This window comes from Ailuropoda melanoleuca, chromosome 1 (genome assembly GCF_002007445.2).
Source record: "Ailuropoda melanoleuca isolate Jingjing chromosome 1, ASM200744v2, whole genome shotgun sequence".
Taxonomy (NCBI): Eukaryota; Metazoa; Chordata; class Mammalia; order Carnivora; family Ursidae; genus Ailuropoda; species Ailuropoda melanoleuca.
Window position 1 is genome coordinate 71,344,302 of NC_048218.1, and position 21,412 is coordinate 71,365,713.

Sequence of the window (21,412 nt, forward strand, 5' to 3'; positions counted from 1 at the left end):
TTTTGTAATGTTTTTGGGTGATGCACGTGAGTATAGAGCTGAGCTGTCCAAATGGTACCTACCAGACACACAGGGCTATTTCAATTTGTTTAAGGTAATTACATACAATACAATTTAAAATGCAGCTTTTAGTTACATCATCCACATTTCATGTGCTTGGTAACCGTGTGTGGCGAGTGGCTTCCACACTGGACAGCACAGAATAGAACGGTTCCATCACCCCCGAATGTTCTGTTGGATAGCTTTGGTAGAGAAAGTTGCTTTTTAGCCACTAGTTTTTAGTGTTTTATTTTTAAAGCGTTAGCTATGTCTTGTCTTCTCTTTCTAACTTTCTTCTTAAATGATCTCTCCCTTTGGTCTCTTCTCAAATACTTTTTTTTTTTTTTTTACATTTCATTTATTTTTATTTTGAGAGAGAGAGAGTGCCAGCGAACGGGGAGGGGCAAAGGGAGAGGGAGAGAGAGAATCTCCAGCGGACTTCGTGCTGAGTGTGGAGCCCGAGGCGGGGCACGGTCTCATGACCCCGAGATCAAGACCTGAGCTGAAATCCAGAGTCGGTCGCTTAACCGACTGAGCCACCCAAGCGCCCCTCAAATACTTTTTTAAGGACTCAAGTTGTTAGTGTGGATGGTAACCCCTGTAGGTGCAAAGCCATGTCCACTGTTACTCCTTTCGCCAGAATGAACAGCCTTGCTTTTCTGTGCCCAGTTTTCGCTGGCCTGGTGATACCGTCCCTCCTGCCCCTCAAGCCTCTGTCAGAACAAATACAGAGGGCTTTAAGCTGGCCAGAAGAAAGCGTCGCCAAGATCCCAAAGTCATGATGATCTTTCTGTACCTGGGGAGAGGCTGCCCTTGCTCAGGCTGGATCACGCTGGCGGGTGCCTCCCCTCAGGTGGGCTTGCAAAGGAAGCCAGGTTGTCCGGGAGCCAGCTTTTCTTCGTTTCAGCTGGAATGCTTTAAAACGCAGCACCTACCCGGTGAGCTGGAAAGATCGTCAAGACAAGCTTCATCTGAGTTATAAACACGCGCTTACGATAGTGCATGTTACTGGACTTTCCCTCCAGGCGAGTGCAAATCCCTTTCACCCTCACCGCTCTGTTTATACTTCTGACATTCCAGGAGCAAAAAGAGAACATCTTCGGTGTGACAGGCAATGCAACTTCCACAGTATTTTGGGGCCTGCTGGGAGCCCGTGCTTACGTAATGCCCCCTGGACAGCGTGCAGTGCCAGTCACTGCAGGGGATCAGCGGCCCACGTGGACAGGTTTTCTAGGGCAGTCACTGTATACACAAGCCCCTGTGCCAAGGGTCAGAGTTGGCACACCAAGGAGGAAAACCTCAGTGGGTAACATCATTCACCAGTAACATCCCTCAGACTTCACTGGCCCGCGCACCTGGTCACCGTGTTCGTAGTGGGCACGGAGAGAGACTAGAAACAGATTCTTGTCCTCCAGGCATAAAACCAGTTACCCCGAACTTAGTGAAGTGTTGAGTTTTGCTGAAATAAAAACCTCAGTTTTACGTGGAGGTGACTCATTGATGCGTCCAACACCAGCAAGCTTCCTTCCCCCCTTTGTGTCTTCAAATGCAGATGCTGGCTTAATAAGCCTTCACTGAGCTCCTCCTGGATGCTGGCCCTGGGCTCAGAGTGAGAGGGAGCCAGAGATAGTCAGTGAGTGCTGACGGCCCCGGAGCTCAAGTCCACACTGGAGAGGCCACCCGCATCCATCAACAAAGCAGCTCTCATCAGCCCTCTCGGTGGGCCCCCCAGACCAGAGCCACTGGAAAAGAATACAGACTCCCCAAGAACCACCAGTCAGAGCTTTGCCCTCCAGTGGTCGGGCCGACCCTCTCACTGGGTCCCGGCCGCAAGGCTCCCTAAGGGTTTGAGTGGCCTCGGTAGCCGATGTTTGACAGACACGCGTGCTGTCCCAGAGTTCTGTGTCCCTCTGTCTCCTTGGCAGGGTCAGCAGACAGCAACGGGTTCTCATGGCCTCAGTAAATATCAGCCCCGGAAAAAGCTCCAAAGACGGTTTAGTCCAGTTTCTCTCATTGGTGGAAACGGAGGCCCCCAGAAGGGAGGCAGGTCCTTTTGGGCCCCATGGTCTTGGAGACCTCGAGGTTTGCACCACTGCTCTTAAGGGATGTGAGGAAGAGCCAGGGCGGGAACAGTGCCCTGCTGCCGACACCACATTCACAGAGATAATCTGTCAAGGCAAAGAAGGAGAAAAACAGCAGTGAACAAGCCATCTATTCTTGTCTGCGCCATTTTCCCATGTCAGGAGAGACTGTGCTGAAAAATTTAGGTTTCTCCTTTCATGTTGCCTTTCAGTGCCCTCTAGACAGAATGCCTTTCTTCTCCCCCTTTTCTTTGGCAGGATCCTGACCAAGGCTGTAGAAAAAGAATCTTTTAAGAACATATATATCTATCTATCGATATACATTCAGCCCCTGACAGTGACACGGAACTGTAGTGCCTCTTAATTACCCAGGAAGTGACAAGGTCAAGAGGTGTCTGAAAGCCGCCTTGTGCTTCCATGCATTGATTTCTCACCATTGTCGCTGCTTCCCAAGCTGGAGTGGGGGGCCACGGTGCCTGGGTTTTGTCCACTGTTTGGACTTCTTCCTTTCTTCCTTCCTCGCTTTTTTTTTTTTTAATTTGAAAAGAAACTTCTGGCACTTGGGGTATTGATCGAAAATTCATAAAAGCAGGACACATTTCGGGTTGGCTGACCAGTCATCATTGCTGCTTGGGCGCTTGGGGAGGAGGTCAACTTCTTACAGAGACACCCTCCCCTGAGACCCCCATTCTCTGGCTACTCTCTCACTTTCTTCCTATGATCTTTGGGCTTTCCAAAGGGAGAAGGGCAAGGAGAGAAAAATGTTCGTGCCCACACGTCATCACCTGCTATGTTTATGATGAACATGAAAGTCGTGCTCTTTGCTTGTCATGAAGAGTTTTGAGGCAGCTAGGGGTAGTTTTTAAAGGTGGGGAGCTGAGGTTTTGAACCATGGTCACCAAGAAATGATATTATAATACAAAAATAGAAGCGATGGTGTTTCTGAAAACTTTGGATCGAAGTTTTAGAAGTTCCTGGGAAGTAGGTTGACTTGTATTTGTGGGATTAGAGAAGCCAGAGCCTTTCCTAGATAACTCGGAGAAATTAGTAGTACACAGAGGCTTACCTGGGTATTTTGTTCTTCAATAAAACCCATGAAAAGGGATTATATTGCCAGAGCAGAGAAATGATTAATTCTTGGTCTGATAACAGAGGAGTTCTTCAAAGTGCTGCCATGTCCTAGTGGATGTTAGACTTTTTTACTAAAGAAAGTCAGAGCCTACAGCCTGCAGGTCTCCAGACCTTCCTTTTCCTTGTCAGGGGAGTTTAGTGTGCAAACATGACTCTGGAATCCTCCACGACTCTCAGGAAGGAGTCAGGGACATAGCATTTTTCTTTTCATTGTACAAATGACACCTTGGAAAGTAAAGGTCCCAAGTCTAATGGTGTTAAACATAGAAAGAATCTATAGTCTCTTCAGAGAAGTCTTGGATTTTCTTTCTAAACCTTCCTGCTCTTCATCAAGGTTTGAAACATACCTAGAAGAGATAAGCCAGTCCATTGGCTCTAACTTTTAAGGTATAAAGGACGGAGTGAGAGGTCAGAAGTCAAGGCAGAGTTTTAGTCTCGCTTCACGTGTGATTTTGAGCTAGCCACGTTCCCTCCAAGACCTTTGTTTCCTCATTTGAAAAATGAGCAGTTGGACTGGTTGACCTGGGGCCCAAAGGTTCAGCTGGGACCCAAAGAGCAGAAACACGAAATAAAATATATTGACATCTACTTTAGAATGCCAGTAAAAAACTCATGAGGCTTTAGGTAAGGGACAAATTACAATCTGTCTGGCTCTGTCATCTGTAAATATTGACTGCACAGGCCTTGGGGTTCAGCCTGAATTAAATATGTCCAATGTGTTTTCCTGAGTTCAGAAATACATTGTGGACAGAGAGACAAGACATAGAAGCTGCTGAATGACCACTGAACAGGTATCTATATTAACATGATACAGATGCCCAGATAGGAGATGTCTCATAGCTCTGGGAAATGCTGCTGGCCTCCTATATGACTGTCTATTCAAAAATTCATATATATTCTCTGCTTCCATCCATATGCTTCATCCACGGATGTATCCATGCATGCATCCGTCCATCCATCCGTAAGTCCATTTATCCATCTACCATCAACTCACCAATCTGCCCGTCCATCCATCTCACTCACCCCTACACTACATGAGACACAGGGATGAGTGCCGTAACAAGGAGGTTTGGAACCGTGTTGTGGGGCTCAGATGATGGGAGACATCCCTTCTACCTGGAGACCTCAGGGAAGGCTTCATGGAGGAGCTGGCGCTTGAACTGAGTTTTGAAGGGTGGGCAAAGTGTAAAGAAAAGAACATGTGAGCAAAGGCCCAGAGATAGGGAAGTACTGTGCTTGTCTGGGGACACAATGACTAGTCAAGAAAGCAGGTCAAATAAGAAAGAAGATTGAAGAAACATTAACTTTGGGCATCAAGGCAATTAAGGAGGACTTTGGAACGAGCCAGTTTTATAGCAGAGGGAGTGGGAGAGAAGGAAGTGAAGGAGGCAAGAGGGGTGGGGAGCCCCTAGACACGGACTGGCGAGTTCTGTTATGGAAAAGGGTGTGAATAAAATATAGAAAGGCAAAAGGAAGCCCCGTGTATTGTGTGAAGCGTTACAAGTGCTTCACATTTGGTCTCTAAGAGTCCTACAGGTCACTCTTTATACAACTTGGAAAAGTCAAGGAGATTTTACGTTCATAAGAGACTCATTAAGGAGTGGGAGGTAGGAGGGTGTGAAAGGAATTTTACTGTTTTTGTGTGAGACAAGAGCCTTTCTACCTTCCTGCACCTGGCCCTCGTAGGCTATTTTTCTGGAACTGCAGAAATGGAAGGTCGAGTGGGTGGAGTCCACTGCTGTGCCCGGAGCCAGAAGCACCCTGGGCGCCGGGGACCGGAAGACAAGCGGACACCCGGGCTGGAATCCCATCCCCGCTCCTCTTTCGGTGCGTGACTTGGGAGAGTTGCGCAATCTCTTTCAAACGGTATCATTAAAATGTTTAGAGTAAGGATTAATTATAGTGCAATATGAGAAAAGAAGCAAACCCTAAACTTTAAGCCCCCCAAACATGCTGACTGTTTCACAAGCTATCTCATGTTATCACTGTAACCCACTGGGGTAGGAATTGATTCCCCTATCTTGCAAATAAGCAACTGCAGACCAGAGAGTTTGAGTACTGTTCCCAAGATCACACAGGAAGTTCAGCGGTGGCAGAACGATGTTCCAAACTCCACACACAAGTTCCTCAGCGAATTCTGTGCTTCAGTTATTGTCGAACTCTTGGAGACAGGGATCCCTGACTATCAAATGATTAGCACGTATTTCTGTAACCGGGTTTAAGCAGAAGAGAGGTGGAAGGTTGTGGAAGGGAGGTGTAGGGAGTGTTAGAGGAAAATAAAAAGGAGTGGAGACAATTGGGAGGCAAAGTGACATTCAAGTTCCCTAAATGGATTCTTCAAAAATGGGGAAGGGAGAGTGGGGGCGGGAGAAAAGATGAGCCAGGCAGTGGGGATGACTGGGCCAGGCGACCTCAGTGCCCTGTGGCTGGCCAGCACATACCCTGCCCTGCGGCTGGGGGACCGAGTAACCACAGTGGGAGGCAAAGCAAATAATGCTTTGTTGGTTTTGCTAAAAGAAAATAAGAGAAACACAGTTTACTCCCTGAGGCCCATGTGCTGAGCCAGCTGCTTCTGGGGCCCCTTGCTGGACCGTGGTCCTCTGCCCCTAAGATACCTTGGGCGTTTAAGTGAAGGAAATCCAGGCTTTTTAGCTGTGGTGCCTTTTCCTCTTCTTTTAATCTACAAACAGTGCAATGCTCAGATCTTAAGTGTTCTGTTTTGACCCATGCATGTCAAGGCCCAGGACATTTCTGTCACCCCAGAAAGTTGGCTGGGGGTCCTTGCCAGTTAATCCCTGCCTCCCCCAGCAATGGTGATCCGATTTCCGTGGGCGTTGTTCAGTTTTGACTATTCCAGAGTTTCATTTAAATGCGATCATACAGGAATTCGTCTCATGTCTGTCTTCTTTTATACAACGTTGTATTTTCCAGATTCATCCATGTGGTCGCGTGTCTCAGTAGATCATTTTTATCCATCAGTAGTATTCGCTGTATGAATACAGTGCAGCCGATATCATCTGTTCTCTGATGTTGAGTGTCTGGGTTGTTTCCAATTGTGGCTTATGATGAAGAAAGCTGCCGCAACCATTCATGCATGAGACTTTCTGGAGACATAGATTTTCTTTGCTCTTAGGTGAATAGCTGCGAGCAGAACTCGTGGTTCCCAAGGTGGGTGTGACGGTGTGCCGCAGGGGACTGGGGCCAGCTAGCAAGGCCTCATTTCTTCCCAACGCTGCTTTCACTCCTGTCATATTGGCAGCTTGAAATTGGCCCTTGTGGGGGTATTCCTACCAGGGAGATCAGCAAATGCCACAAATCAGGCTGGCTTTTCTTCTGAGGAGCCCGGGAGCTTTAAATGCTTACCACTCTACCACTGGGTGGATGTGTGTTTAACTTTTTAAGAAACTTTCTCTTGGTGAGAAAGTTGTACTATTTACTATTTCTACCCGTGATGTATGAGGGTTCCAATTGTTCATTGGAACATCTCTCCAACATCTACTGTTGTCAGTTTTTACTCTAAGCCCTTCTGGTAGGTGTGTGGGGGTATCTCACTGTAGTTTTAATTTGCATTTTCCTGGGGACTGCTGGTTTTCCTGGGGACTGCTTTCACCTGTGTTTATTGCGGTCATTTGTGTGTCATTCATAATGGTCTGTTTAGTATTTGGTCGTTTAAAAAAATCAGTTTTTTTTTTTTTTTTTTTTTACTGAGTGGTGAGAATTCCTTTTATATTCTGCATATAAGCCTTTTGTCAGATTTATGTTTTGAGACTATTTTCTCCAGGTCTGTGGTTTGCCATTTATTTTCTTCAGAGTACAATTTTTTTAATGAGCAGATATTGACAATTTTTATAGTATATAGTTTATCAATGTGTTTTATTTATGGCTCGTATTTTCTTTGTCCTCTCCAAGCTACCCCGTCGCGTGTCCTCTGCCTGGAGTGGTCTTCTGCATTGCTTCTGTCTGGAGAACCACTCATTTGTCATCTCTCATAGATAGGATGCCCTTTCTAGACTTCAACTAGCAGCCTTTCTGGACACTGTACCCCCTCCCCTTAGTTCCTACCTCTTTGATCAGGCTACGATGTAACTGTCTCTTTATGGGCCTTTCCAACTTACCTGATTGGAACCCCCAGGTGGGGGATCGCGGGTCTTCTGGATTGTATTCTCATTTGTACCTTCCCTTCCTCCCTCTCTCCTGCTCCTCGACCCCTCTCTCGCCTCCATCAGCACCCTGCTAGGTGCTGGCCCATAGCAGGCTCACATGGCATGCTAACTGAATGAGTGAATTAACTTGAATGAACTCAGGACCTCGTGAGTCTTCATGGTTGACCTCTTTGTCCTTCGGTTACATTGTGATGGTCGAGAATATATTGGGGGTAGTTTATTTCACAGAACAAAAGGGAGTCTGAAAAACTCTGCCAGGTTCTATCAAAGTTAGAGCCATTGAGAATCTTCAGTGAGGATTCACTGAGGATCAAGTGCGATTCTGCTGGGAAAAGGCTACGGTTGGGCAGCTCTCTGCTCTTGCGTGTGGTGTGGGCAGGTGGGGGGAGCAGGTGTGCAGAGCATCTAATCTGACCTGCATCTAAACTTTGGGATCCGGTTCACAACGCCCTGGGCTGTGGTTAGACAAACCTGGGGTCAAGCACGTTTATAGCTACGTGACCTTAGGCAAGTGACTTCAGCTCTTAAATCCCTGTTTCTTTAGGTAGAAACCAGGGGTAATGACAGCACCGGTCTCACTGAGTTGTTGAAATTAAAGGCAATGTACACAAGACAGCTCTGGAAAGAGTGAAGTTTCCAGAACAGTTCCTGTCCCCTAGGGTTTGGGCAGCTCCCATGGAGGCTATGGGGAATGCTTGGTGCCTTCCTTGCTCTGTGGAGTTCTGGGAGCAGGAAAGCTCCCTGGGATCTCCAGCTTCAGGGCCGTATCTGACCTGGGCAGTTAGATACAGTTCTGGAGCTGATGGAATTACAGGGGTGGTGGCGAGTCTGCACAGAAGCCCAAGAGAAGCAGAATACAGGAATGCCCACCATCCCAAAGAAACGAACGTCCACCCCAGATTCTGAGGACCCATTTTTGAGGCGTTTTCTACTTGTCTGTTTCCGCATCTCTCAGATGGTCACCAGAGTGGGCTGATTGAGGCTTCCACAGTCCATCAATAAGCAGGGAATTGTGGGAGGAGTTTCTGAACAGAGATTGGCAGCCCCCACTTTACAGACTCAGGGGTAGAGCAAGGACATAATGGAGAGTGTCCCCCACTCCACGTGCCTTTGGCAGTTCCCACCTGAATCTGGAGGCAAGAGCAGTGCTGCCTCCAGCTAGCCCCTCCTCCCTGAGTCCAGTAACGCACCCCGCCCTGCCCCGGGCTGACCCTGGGGTGCCAATAACCCACTCCCCTTTCTTCTCAGTCTTTTTGAGAGAATGGACAGAGAGAGGGGAGTCAGCTCCTGTGCGTGCCTGGAGGATCTCCCTTTAGCCTTCTTTCCTCCCATCACTCTTTCGGGTCTCTGTCCTTCAGCATCAAGGTGAGCGACGCCTGGCTTGCTCAGTGCCCGCGCGGTGGGTCCGGCCGCCAGCCGCCGGCCGCCCTGAAGAAGGCGGAGCCGCGGGCTGGAGTCGGAACCTGCGGGCGGCAGCTCGGCTCTGCCTTGACTCCCGGCCAGGCCTGGCGCGGCGGCGGCTGTGGAATGTGTGAGCGCCAAGTGTCACCGCCCAGACTGTGGGAAAGCGCTGCTCTGCTCACCTCCCAGCTGCTGCCCCGCGCCCGCCCGGGAGCGAGAAACAGGAGACGCCTGCCGCCCAGGCCCGGCGCATTTCCCAGCGGACCGCCTCGGGGCCCTGGGAGCTCCCCCCCGCCCCGGAGCCCTGGACTGATCTAGTCTCCGTCGGTTCCACCAGGCTAGCAGTGGTGGATGGAGCAGCTTCCTAGGCGCAGACCCCACTCAGAGGAAGGCCTGCGGAGCGGGCGGGGCGGCTGTGGCTGGAGGGGAGGAGGGGAGGTCCTCCCCACCGCGGGTGTCTGACCTGCGCACCTTCCTGGTCCCCCACCAGGCGCCCCAGGTTGGGCCCAATGAACTGCCACTGGACTCGGAGCAGGAGACCCCACGGCACCTACCTCCCCCAAATAAAAAACAACTTCCTCCAGGGCCAGGCAGGTGATCTGGGGGGCCTGCGCTTTCTGAAGGGACCCCAACTCCGGCCCAGCGCCTGGTTTAAGTGGGAATCAGGTGGGGCTCAGAAATCTCCCAGACCGAGGCCTTCTAAGTGCACCCATGCTGGGGGACCTACCCAAGGTCAGCCTGCTGGGTAGCCCCAGAGTGACTTCTAAAAGCCAAGTCTAGTGCCCCTCCTGCCACACCCTACACCCCCCTCCTGGGCCTCATGCTCCTTCTCAGCAGCCCGGTGCCCCTCATTGAGTTCCCTGTCCTCATCATAGAAGTCGGGAGTGAGGCACAGGGTGATGGGGGTAAGCCAGGCATCCCGGGACTCCAGCAGCTTGGCCTCAACTCAGCCTCCTGCTGCGGGAGCTCCTACCCCTCTAACCTTGGCCTATGTGCCTTGGGGTGCCCCACCCTACAGGCCTGTGATCCTGGTTAGTGAGCCCCCCACTGCATCTCAGCGCCGGATGGCCATCTTCCCATGTGTGCACCTTGTTTTCGCTTGTCCTTCAGTGTGCCATCCTGAGGCCAGGGTGCGACCCCTCTCCCCGGCAACTCCTGAAACACTGGATTCCCGGTCCTTCTAAGGCCTTTGTAGCACTTAGAAAGCTAATGATCTGCTCCTCCCTTCTACAATTTCTTAAGAATAGAGACCATGTTGCCCTCCTTTCTATACCCCCACCCACAAACAACCGTTTGGGGGTTCCGCTTATGGTATCTGCTCTGTTTGTTGGCTGCATGAACTAGCAAGTTAATGTTTTTCAAATGCAGTCTATCACTGGCTCACAATCTCACTCACCAGGTATGAGAGTTACTTACTCTCTTTAAGTCTCAATTTTCTCACCTATGAAATGGAGATAAGCTCAACTGGTATTGGCTCTGAAGTGACTTGTGTAGTAAGTGGTTGGCACGCTGCAGATGCTTTATAATATGTATATATATATATTATGTGGAATATACATATGGAATATATATATGGAATATATGTATATGGAATATATGTATATGGAATATATATATATAGAATTACTATAATATTTAGTGCATTGGATGCTTTTCAGTATGCATATGAAATATGCACATAAATGACAAGTATTTTCAGTGGCTATTCAGTATGACACACCCGTCTCTTTGGTAGCTAGCCTGCTGGTTGGGGGAAGTTCCCTGTTTTATTAGTGTGAACCATCTTTTGTGTGCTTGCCCCTTCCCAGTGCCCTCCCATGGGCCATGGTGACAAAGCCAAGATTGGTCATAGAGAAGCAAATGTCTGGGGGAGGTAAGTGGGTGCCACTGAAGGCATGCCACGGCCGAAAAGACTTCTGTCCCCTCAGGATTGCTGCTCCTCCTCCATCAGTGTGCGACTTTTTACCAACTGCGCATGTCTTGAGCATCTGCTGTATGCAATGCTTTGTGCGGGCCTTTGGGTGATCCCCACTGTCACACTCCTCCCTGCAAAGAGCTTTTGTTTTTCCTTATCGGAGGAGCAAAATGGGCACACGTGGGGGAAATCATGGAGTCACCAAGACAGAGTGTCACTCATTTAGTGCTAGCACGTGGGGGGCAGGTGACAAGTGACACAAGGCTCGGAGGAAGGGTAGAGCAGTGGCAGTGGGTGTTATCAGCGAGCTCAGGCTGCCATAACAGAATACCGTAGATGGGTGGCTTAAACGACAGAGGCTGATTTTCTCACAGTTCCTTCTGGAGGCCGGGAAGGCCAAGATCAAGGTCATGGTTCATTTGTTTTTTTTGGTGAGAGCGCTCTTCTTGGCTTACAGCCGCTGCCTTCTTGCTGCGTCCTCATATGGCTGGGGTGGGGGAGAGAGGGAGAGAGGGAGAGAGAGACAGCGCTCAAGTGTCTTTTCTTACAAGGACACTAATGCTGTCGGATTAGAGTCGTACTGTTATAACCTCATTTAACCTTAACTACTTCCTGAAAGGGCCTATCCCTAAATGCACTTCATGTTAGGGGAGTCAAGGTGTCAATGTATGAATTTTGGGGGACGCACTTCAGTTCATAGCAGTGGGGTAAGGGTGACTCCGTCTAGAAAGAGATGTCTGTGTATCGGCGGGCAGAAGGCAGCCTGGTGAAGGGAAGAGCTTGGGCCCAGGTGCAGAGGCGGGGTGAATGAGCAGTCAGGAGCCTAACATGGCTCGTACCAAAAGCGTGTGCTGGGTGGGACGGAAGTTTGAGAAGCTCGGGGTATGGCCAGGTGATGGACGCCTTTGAAGGATGCGTTTGTGCCCGGCGTGCCTGGAAATAGGAGCTGGCAAAGGTGTGGGGACGGAGGAGAAACGCATGGGAAATGACATGGCCATAAGAAGGCTTTCAAAGCTTCTCAAGGGGAAAAGATTGAGGAAACCTCCTGCCAGTTTTCACATGAGGACATTGAGGCTGAGAAAGGCCTAGGGACCACAGTAAGGTCAACAGCAGGTTAGTGGGACGCCAGACTTAGCTATGGCGCTTGGCTGGCTCCATAGGGGACCCACCTTCCGTTGTCTACCTTGGTGTCAGGGCACCAGGTGGGGAGAAGGGCCCATGGCAGGGTCCGCATGCTGGGCTGGAGACTGGTGACCAGAGGGAGGAGAGAGCAGAGGCCAAAGCAGCTGGAGCCTGCCTCGGTGAATGCAGATACCACCCCCACCCCCGGCTGGGGCCGGAGATGCCTACACGGACCTGTTAGTTTGAACCAATCTTGAGGAGTGAGGAGGATCTGGAATGATGGGCAGGAAGAAAGAAGGGCCTTGTATATGTGCTGGGCTATTTCAGTGGCTGTTATCATAGCTGTTCGAGATGGCACCCTGAGCTGTGCATTTCAGTCAATGCTTTAAATAGTAGCACGCTAGATCTGACCAAAATCCAAACAATATGACAGGACAGATAGAAACATCTGGAAGATATTAAGTGTCTGTGAGCCGGGTTTTTCTGATAAGTCAAAATCCATGGCTCTGACTTATAGGCAAACTCATCATTTTCTAGGCGAAGAAACTGAGGCTTAGAAAGAATAATAAGGGGGCGCCTGGGTGGCACAGTCATTAAGCGTCTGCCTTCGGCTCAGGGCGTGATCCCGGCATTATGGGATCGAGCTCCACATCAGGCTCCTCCGCTGTGAGCCTGCTTCTTCCTCTCCCACTCCCCTGCTTGTGTTCCCTCTCTCGCTGGCTGTCTCTCTCTCTGTCAAATAAACAAAGAAAATCTTTAAAAAATAAAAAAGAAGAAGAAGAGCTGCCTAGAGTTGCACAGAGTGAAAGTGGCAGAGCTGGTTGACCCAAGATCCATCTGGCTCCAATATCTGTCCTCGTTCCACCCCCATGACGCCAACGCTGGGTCTGTTTGACACTTGGATATCAGGTATCCACGTGGTAACTATATTTTCCAAACCCCAAACAGGGACACATGGTCTGACAAGTGTGAAGGCACTTCTGGGGACAAGAGACAAGAATGTTTTAAATTAAGACCATCCTAGCAAATCCAGGACATCTGGTCATCAGAGATATCTAGGGGCTGCCCACACCCTTGGCACGAGGCTGGCTTTTGCCATTTAATATCCTTTTCCATCCTGAATACCCACGATCTATTTTTTGGTTGGAGCATATGCCGCAGTCAAGTGAGAGATACTTAAAAAGATCAAACAACTGGAGAGAGATTTCAAGGGACATTCTTTTCAGGGCCACCTAAAAGGGGAGAGAGCAGGAGAGGGCAGGCCAGTGGCAGAGGCTCAGGGGACTAGCCCAGGGCTCTAACTGGAGGAGGCGTGAGGCTCTGGAAGCCCAGGGCAGATGAATGCTGGCGGATTTTCACGGTGTCAGGAATGCGGCCCCTCCTCCCCCTCGCCCTCCTCTTTTCTCAGCTCTTCCCCTTGCTCCTCTTCTTGAACTTCAGCCGCTCCCTTCCTGCCTCCCACTCGCCTCTACAGCTGTGCGTGAGGCACCTAAGGGAGGGGGCGGCTGGCTCCTGTAGACGGGAGACGATTTACTAGGTGCTGAGAGGGCTGGAGAGCCTGCTTCTGAGAATGGGCCCCCATGGCAGGTTCCTGTAGAACCGCACCGTTCTATACAGAGTTGCATGGGAAGCTGTCCTGTGCAGACTTGGGCCGCATGTGTTTTGTATTCAGTGGGAGTTGGGGTCAATGTCATGTTGATGTTCTTAGGATAAAATGCCAGTCTTCAGAGCAGTCATCTGGGGAGGCCTAACAACGGTCATTTGAGGTTTGTGTATTTGAGGTTGCGTCTTTGTCTTATTTAAGAAATGAAAAGCGGGGGTGCCTGGGTGGCTCAGTCCTTAAGCGTCTGCCTTTGGCTCAGGTCATGATCTCAGGGTCCTGGGATGGAGCCCCTTGGGGCTCCCTGCTCAGCGGGGAATCTGCTTCTCCCTCTCCCTCTGCCCCTTACCCTCCCCCTGCCCCCGCTTGTGTGCAGGCGCTCTCTCTCTCTCTCGCTTTCAAATGAATTAATAAAAAAGATTTTATTAATTCATTTGAAAATGAGAGAGAGAGAGCACAAGTGGGGAGGAGAGGGAGAAGCAGGCTTCCCTCTGAGCAGGGAGCCCGATGCGGTGCTCGATCCCAGGACCCTGGGATCATGACCTGAGCCGAAGGCAGACGCTTACCTGACCGAGCCACCCAGGTGCCCTATCACATGAATAAATAAATCTTAAAAAAAAAAAAAAAAGGAAAAGTGAGGTGGGAGGTGGTGTGTGTGAGTGTGCGTGTGTAGAGAGAGGCGGAGAGAGAGAGAGACCTTTGGCATTTGCTAGAAAACACAGGATCATAGTCTTAGGGACAGGCCTCAAGCAATGTATAGCCCATCCTCTTCACTTTATAGATGGAGACACTAACATCTAGACAGAAAAGTTACTTTTCTGGGGTCAATCGCTAGTCGGTGATTGTACTGGGCAGAGTCTCCAGGTCTTCTAGTTCAAGTATAAGGCTTCCCCTTCCCGTCAGGCCATGTTCTGGCATATCAGACACAAGCCCTAGGACAGGAGTGGGGAAGTGGGGGAGGGGAGAGGAGAGTGATCTCCAGTGTCAGGGTCTCACAGACTAATCGGTAAGGTCATGACCCCACTAGAGAGCAGCTCCAAACTGTACTGGCTGGGATGTCAGATCCAGGGAGAGAGCCCAGGGGCCAGGAGAATTGGGATACTGGTACAGCTATCCGGGCCCAGATGGTTGGGGAAGGGGACGGAATGGCTGAAGGAGCTGCTTGCACAGCTGGCATGATGTAACGTGTCCTTCAGTGATACTTTTTGCTCCAACTCTTGCCTGGAGGTGGTTCGTTGAATTGCTTTCCCTGAAAAGCCCATTGACTTGCACCTTGATGGCTCCTAAAGCTTCTTCTCTGCGGAGGGTTCAATGTCTGTGACAGACACAGAGAAGCTGCCAGTTAATATCTTCTCTTAGCCCAATGTGCTGAAGGAAAGCCATTAACTAAGTGGTCATCAAGGCTAATGTGTCGTTCCAGTGTTTTAACCTATTGTGCTTTACAACATTATTCTTCCAGAGCATTTCAGAAGATTCTGTCCGGTTTCTCTTGGGAAGAACCACTTAGCAAGCAGTCCTTACCTGCCTGCAATGAGTTATCATGAAAGTTACTCATCTGGCTTTCCTTTTTATCTGGAAACTTGGGTGAGAGTCTCTGGAAGGCGAGGATCCTGACTTTACTCATACGGGGCTCCCATGAGCTCCTGCCCAGGGTTGGCTCTGAGGGAACTTCTGTTGGATGACACTGAGGACCGCCCTGCTGGCATGTTCAAGTCGTTCCTCCAAGCCTTGAGATGTGAACAGCTGGACCTCTCAGCTGTAAACCCGTGGCCATACTAACACCTCACGCGAATGTCCACTGTAAGCAATGTCAGCGGAGGGCGAGCCTCTCGAGGAACCGAATGGAGTTTTACTCATCTTGGCATCTCTATGCTTAGGCCAGTGCCTGGTCCAAAGTAAGAGCTCGATAAATGTTTATTGGATTAAATAGAAATGAAGCACATTTTTTTATTAGGCAGCTTCTGTCCCCAGACTCAGACTACATACCATTACAGGTAAAAGAGATTTAAAAAAAAAAAAAATCATTTCCTCCTTTGGAAACTGTGCTATTAGTTTCTTTTTCAAGGTCAGCAATTCTGATCTGATCTCTGTCATTCACACAAGAAGCAACAACTTCCCTGATACTTCAAAGTCCCTTTTTCTTACCTAAACTGATTTTTTATTTTAATTTTTAATTTTAATTTAATTTTATTTTTTTTAAGATTTTATTCATTTATTCATGAGAGACAGAGAGAGAGAGGGAGGCGGAGGCAGAGGGAGAAACAGGCCCCCCATGTAGCAGGGAGCCGGATGCGGACTCAATCCCAGGACCCCGGGATCACAACCCGAGCTAAAGGCAGACACCCAACCATCTGAGCCACCCAGGTGCCCTAATTTTAATTTTTTAAAGCACAGACCCATCTTTCATCTATTTCGGACAATGTGTCTGGGTTGACAAGATGTTTTCTCAGTTTCCTCATCTAAGCAAGCTTTAATCAGTTTGTTCCTGTCTTGCTCTAGTCCTGAAACAATTTTTTTTTTTGACCCAGAGTTTATGACAGAAATTTACATTAGGGAACATTTCTGCATCTTTCTGGGATTTTCATCTTTAGATCATTAGGACAAACCCCCCCCCCCCCATTCTTTGGATGATAACTTTATTTAAGAACATGATCTGGGCTGCACATTCATTCATGTGACTACCAACTGATCCAGATGAACTTTACTGGAATGTAAATACTGTAGCTGGAAGGCAAGATCAAAACCATTCCCTGTACAGAAATGTTAATCTTTCTATTGCCAAGGGGGAAAGACAGCAGTTTAACATGTAAGGCGATTTCACGCATTTTTACATTAAGTAGAATCTTGTGTCCATTTTGTATGGTTGAGTTTGTTTACAAGTGATAGGTAAAGGCCAAAGGTCCACAGAACCACCTGATGTTCCTGTTTGAATGTCAGTCCCACCATAGATGTTTGGAGAAATCACTGTTCTGGCCACAATATCAACTAACAGCAACTACTAGTATTTCATCCGTCTGAATTGTGTCACCAGGGATTAAGTGAAAAGACTACATTTCCGTGTGTGTGTGTGTGTGTGTGTGTGTGTGTGTGTGTGTGTGAGATGTGGTAGTGGCCTGGTGGGTCTCACAGGTTCATGCAAAATAGCAAGAGAGAAGGTTAAGCTTAATGAACAAACTGTTAACAGGTTATTTTTTTTTAATGAAACAACCTCTCTCGAGTTCTTCTGTATACTATGAAATTAGTAGATCTTTCCAGAAAGAAAGAGTAAATCTTTTTTTGACTTAAGAGCATGTGTAGACTTTCCCTGGGTACACTAATGTCATTGGGTCACATTTAGATGGAGCACTTTGGGAAGTTTGCCTCTCTGTAATCGATGGCAAATGGAGAGACTGAGAATACATAAAACAGCCTAGGGCCTTTTGGGATTCGAATGGCTCCACGCTGTCCCCGAATGCAGACTTCCCTGCTTCTACCAGCTCCAGCTCAGGCCCTCTCTCAGGCCAGGTCTAAAACAGGCTGTTTGCAAAGAACAGGTATTACCCTTGGGTTAAATAAATATTTCATGCAATTTCTTTCACCTGGCCAATCAGTTATTGGATCTGATTGACCTAGAACCTTCTGGTTATTATAACACTCTTCTATCTTTATTCCTGAAGAAAAAAAATAATCTGTTATCTCGGCAACAGCAACCACCACACACACATACACACACGCACACACACACACACTCTTGGAGCATTTTGAAGTTTCATTGCGATGCCTTCGCTTATTTAGGCAAATTACACAAATAAAGTAAAAAGTTCACATCTGTTCTGAGCTTGACTCTGGTAGCACTAGTGTTATTGGATTTTATAAAAAAGGAATTCCAGTTACAGCAAGTACATTTATAAAAGCACAACTGGGATGGATGAAATCGAAGAGTTCACTAGGTTAGATCAATAGTGAGTCCTGGCTGCACGGTTCACCTGGGAGCTTCGGAAAAACACTGATGCCGGCAGCCACGGTTGCAGGCCAACGAAATCAGGATCTCTGGGGGTGTGGCCCGAGCATCTGTATTTTAAAATCTCCAGAAGATTTTAACGTGCGGCCGGTGTTGAGAACCACAGCATTAGGTAAATGAAACCGGGGAATTAGGAAAGTAGTGATTAATATCACGCCACATTCAGTAAGAAGCTGAAGAGTCCGAGTTTTGAAAGTTAGGATAGATCTTCAGAAGTCCGAGCTAGATGGGACTTTAGAGATAATGTCCCATTTTAGAGAGAGGGACCGAGGCTCAGGGGCGTATTAAGGTTGGATGGCGGGATGGTAACCGGTTCTTGAAATCAGTGCCTTTCACTGTGTGCCCCTCCCTCTAAAAGTTATGTTGAAAATGAAGAGAAAAGATCAGATACCCCTCTGTGCTCCTCCTGACCGTCCATTGCCTTGGAACTCTTTAAACACGAACTGGTTTTCGGTGGCGGAAGGAGCACAGCTCTGCAGCTCTCAGACCTGAGCAGAAGGCACATAAAGTTTTCATCACTTATTAGGTACTGCGTGTGCTCCCTGAGCCTGTCTTCTTCTCTGTAAAACAGAAATGAAGAATGACTACTTCCCAATATGGTCACAAGCGAGGTGACGCGTCAAGCGTGTACTTTGGTGCCATAGTAAGTGCTCAGTAAATTACATGGTAATGATAATTAAGTGCATAAAAAAAAATCTTGGCCTTTCTTGTAGAAATCGCTTCAGAGGGGATAAAAGATGTCCTGAAGTTTCTTTGCGTGAAGTATCTTAATCTTGCAAAGGTTGGTTTTGGTTTCCATTGATTGAAAACACAAACAGATGCCAACTGAAGCCTTCTTGGCCAGGAGTGAATGGATTTCCAATCTGCGTTTTCTTGTTTACCCTGGAAAATATGCAATCCAAGGGAAACACAGGTGGTTAAACTGTTCGGTGCCTCTATTTTGATCATACGCAGTGGGCTCTAAGCATTCACACGCAAATATTTTAAGTCATACAAAAGGAAGACTAACTTTTCAAGGTTACAGGACTTTAGGTTTCCTAGGGCATATTTAAGTTCTTCTCTTTCAGCCATCTATGGAAAAACACCTTTCAGATCCAATACAGACTGAATTCCAGAACTGAAAAACCAAAAAAGCTCACAATGGGCGCTGAAAAGCAGCGTCTCTCTTCCCTTAGGGTCTTTCGGCTTTGCTTTTGCATCCCTTTTGTTTTGCAAAATATACTGTCTTCGGTGGGGAGAGGGAAGCCTGCTCCCCGGCCGCTTGGTTGGGAAACGGAGCTGGGGACCAAGACGCGGCAGGTCCCTGGAGCAGGCGGCACGCCCCCGCGTCCCCCGGCCCCCCTTCACCGCTCAGCCTCGCGGCGGGAGAAACCCGAGCTCCGAACAAAACAGCTCCATCTTTGGCAAGTCCTCTGGTATTTAAGGCGCTGCCGGTGGGGAGGGATGCCGCGTGCCTGAGACGCTCTGGGAACTCACGAGCTCGACTGCCCTGGTTTTACGTTTCTGAAGCGTCTGAACATCTGCAGGGGAACCTCCCGTGGGTGGCGGGGCCGGGGCCGGGCCGGAAGCAGCCAATGCATCTGCAGGGAGACGCGGGGGAGCTGGGTGCATCATCAGCCTTCAGAGGGGCGGGTGGCGCCTTGCTGTTTCTTTTCCCCTTTTCTGCAGCCGTTAGGGGGTCCGCAAAGGCTGAGAATATTTAAACTCCTGCAAGACGATCTCGCCCTGCCCAGGGCTGATAGAAGTTTTCGTAATACTGAGCTGCCTGTACCTGCGTGGAGTTATGGGGGTGCAAAGCTGGTGGGGATAGAAAAATGGTAGATTCTTTTCCGGGAAGAAGTTTCAAGGCCATGTCATAGTAGCTGACATGGATTGCCTATTCTGTGCTAAGCATTTTAATACGGTGACTCATTTCGTACTCGCAACACGGGTCTGAAACCTGTGAAATAAGAATTCTTCCCGTCCCTCCTTCACAGACCTCAGAAGAGGCACAGAGAGGTTCAGCAACTTGATCAGGGCCGCACAGCTAGTAAATGGTAGGGAGGAGTTTCAATGATTGCCCCAGGGCCTGTGCTGGTAACAACCCGCTGTGCTCAACAGATGAAAGGTGCTGTGCTCTTGAATTCCTCTCTGAGCGCATCAGATGTCAATGAGGCGGAGAAACAAGCTCTGGAAAGTTTGGAAGTCAGGGCAAGTCAGGACCTTCCTCAATGTTCTGATTTGGTCAGAAAGAGCTGGGGACAAATGGGGTGGTGTAGCCAACCCTCACTAGGAATGGTGTTTTGGACAGGTGGCGGTGGGGTAACGCTGTCCCATCCCTGTCAGGGAGGGCTCCCTGTCAGTTGGACCTACTGGAAAGGGATACAGACAGGCAGTGACAGGAGGTGAGGATTGTAGTCAGTAGGCTACGGTCTGAAAGGAAAAGAGAGAGGTTTGAGAGGACATGCCACCTGGCAGCCCCGCTAGGGCCTTCCCTGAGAGTCGGGGGAGGGACCGGGTGGCACCTTCACCGTCCCGGGAAGTACGCCAGGAGCTCACTTTGAAGTCCGGCAGGCCAATTTATTGATAGCCAAGGTTGGCTAGACCGTGAAGGAGTCAAGTCGTGTCCCATGCAGGACATCCCCCTCCTGGAAAGGAGGTATGGGGAGTGGAAGGGGTCCTAGAGGATGCTCTTGGGGAGAAGGCAGGGAGAAAAAAAACCAAGGTTCTAGGCCAGTTTGGGGGCTCATTTCTTTGGGGTGCAGAAGAGCTAAATGCACTGCTTCCCCGTACACAGACCGCAGCAGGCTCACCTCCCACTGACTGAGATGTCTCCCGGCTAATTCTTACTTGTGGATTTCACCATCTTTGTGCGAACAGCCCCATTGGTTCCATTATACCAGCCAAAGTACCCAGCACATTTGCCTTCAGTCAGGCAAAACGAGCATTTCCCTCACGTCCCCGTCTCCGGGTACCTTCCCCATACAGCCAGAGGCCTGACTCGGAGCAACGGACAGAAGGGGCGACCGTACCCGCCTTCAGAAGACCTTGAGGGCACAGAGCAGTCCTGGGACTATACCTGGCTCACCTGGACTGTGTCTGGGTGTTCCCAGGCTAACCCACAGCGTATAGGATTCCTTCAGATGGAGAAACCAGCAGGTGCACCACTTGGGTGGGTTCCTATATGGCTCTGCCACTGACTTGCTGTGTGACCTGGGGCAAGTTCCTTAACTTCCCCGTGTTTCGGTCTTGTTGTCGGCAAAATGGTGATAATGCTCATAGTCCCTCCGGATGGTTGTTAGAAGAATTAAAAGGAGTGAATCAATGTAAAATGTCTGGCACATGGTAAGTGCTTAATAAATAGGGGCTTCTGCTTTTGCCACGATTCTGATTCCTGTGCAGCTCTAGGCAGCTCCCTTGACCTCTCCGAATCTCATTGTCCTCAAATGGAAGACTGGTGTAATCCTATCTGTTTTATAGGAGGTTGTGAGAATTAAATAGTGTTAATGACTATTGTAAAGTTTGTAGTAGGTGACTATTTAGGTGTTGGTTCAGCCTAGTTTATCTGCCGGGGGATGACTTGATTTTCAACTCTGAACAAGTTTCTTGTAAGAGCTTCAAAATAGTGACCATAGCCAGCGAGGGTGCTTGGACACTGTGCTTAATGTCAGCCACATCCCCTTTCCCAGCTGTAAAATGGTATGATAATAACTACCCCTAGGAATCTCAAGGACATTACGAGGGAAAAATATACAATAATATACAAAGCACTTTGAGCTCCTCTGAAGAGAGACGCACATAAATGGAAGGTGGTGTTATAAGGTGGAGTAATCACGGGTTTCTCTCCCCTCTTTTTATTTAATTAGGAGAAAACCAGTCATTAGGAAGCCTGGTCTTGTTAAAGCTGTGGCCTGGGAAATTGTTCTCTTGGCACCTAATCAGGACTTGTGACATGGCAAGTTTCTGCAGAATGTGGGCAGC

At 48.9% G+C, this 21,412-nt stretch overlaps 1 long non-coding RNA gene across 31 annotated transcripts in view; it reads left to right on the forward strand.

Moving 5' to 3' along the window:
• Window positions 1-21,412, forward strand: part of LOC105239529 — a 159,750-nt gene that overhangs the window by 42,999 nt on the left and 95,339 nt on the right. For 2 of the 31 annotated variants that reach the window (XR_002143611.2, XR_004625685.1), the window contains exon 1: window positions 18,797-18,867. The exons of 28 other annotated variants lie outside the window; for them this stretch is intronic. This is a non-coding gene — a long non-coding RNA (uncharacterized LOC105239529). Of the gene's footprint in view, window positions 1-14,911; window positions 15,348-18,796; window positions 18,868-21,412 lie in introns of those variants that run through there. One more of the 31 variants, XR_004625662.1, reaches the window with a different exon arrangement.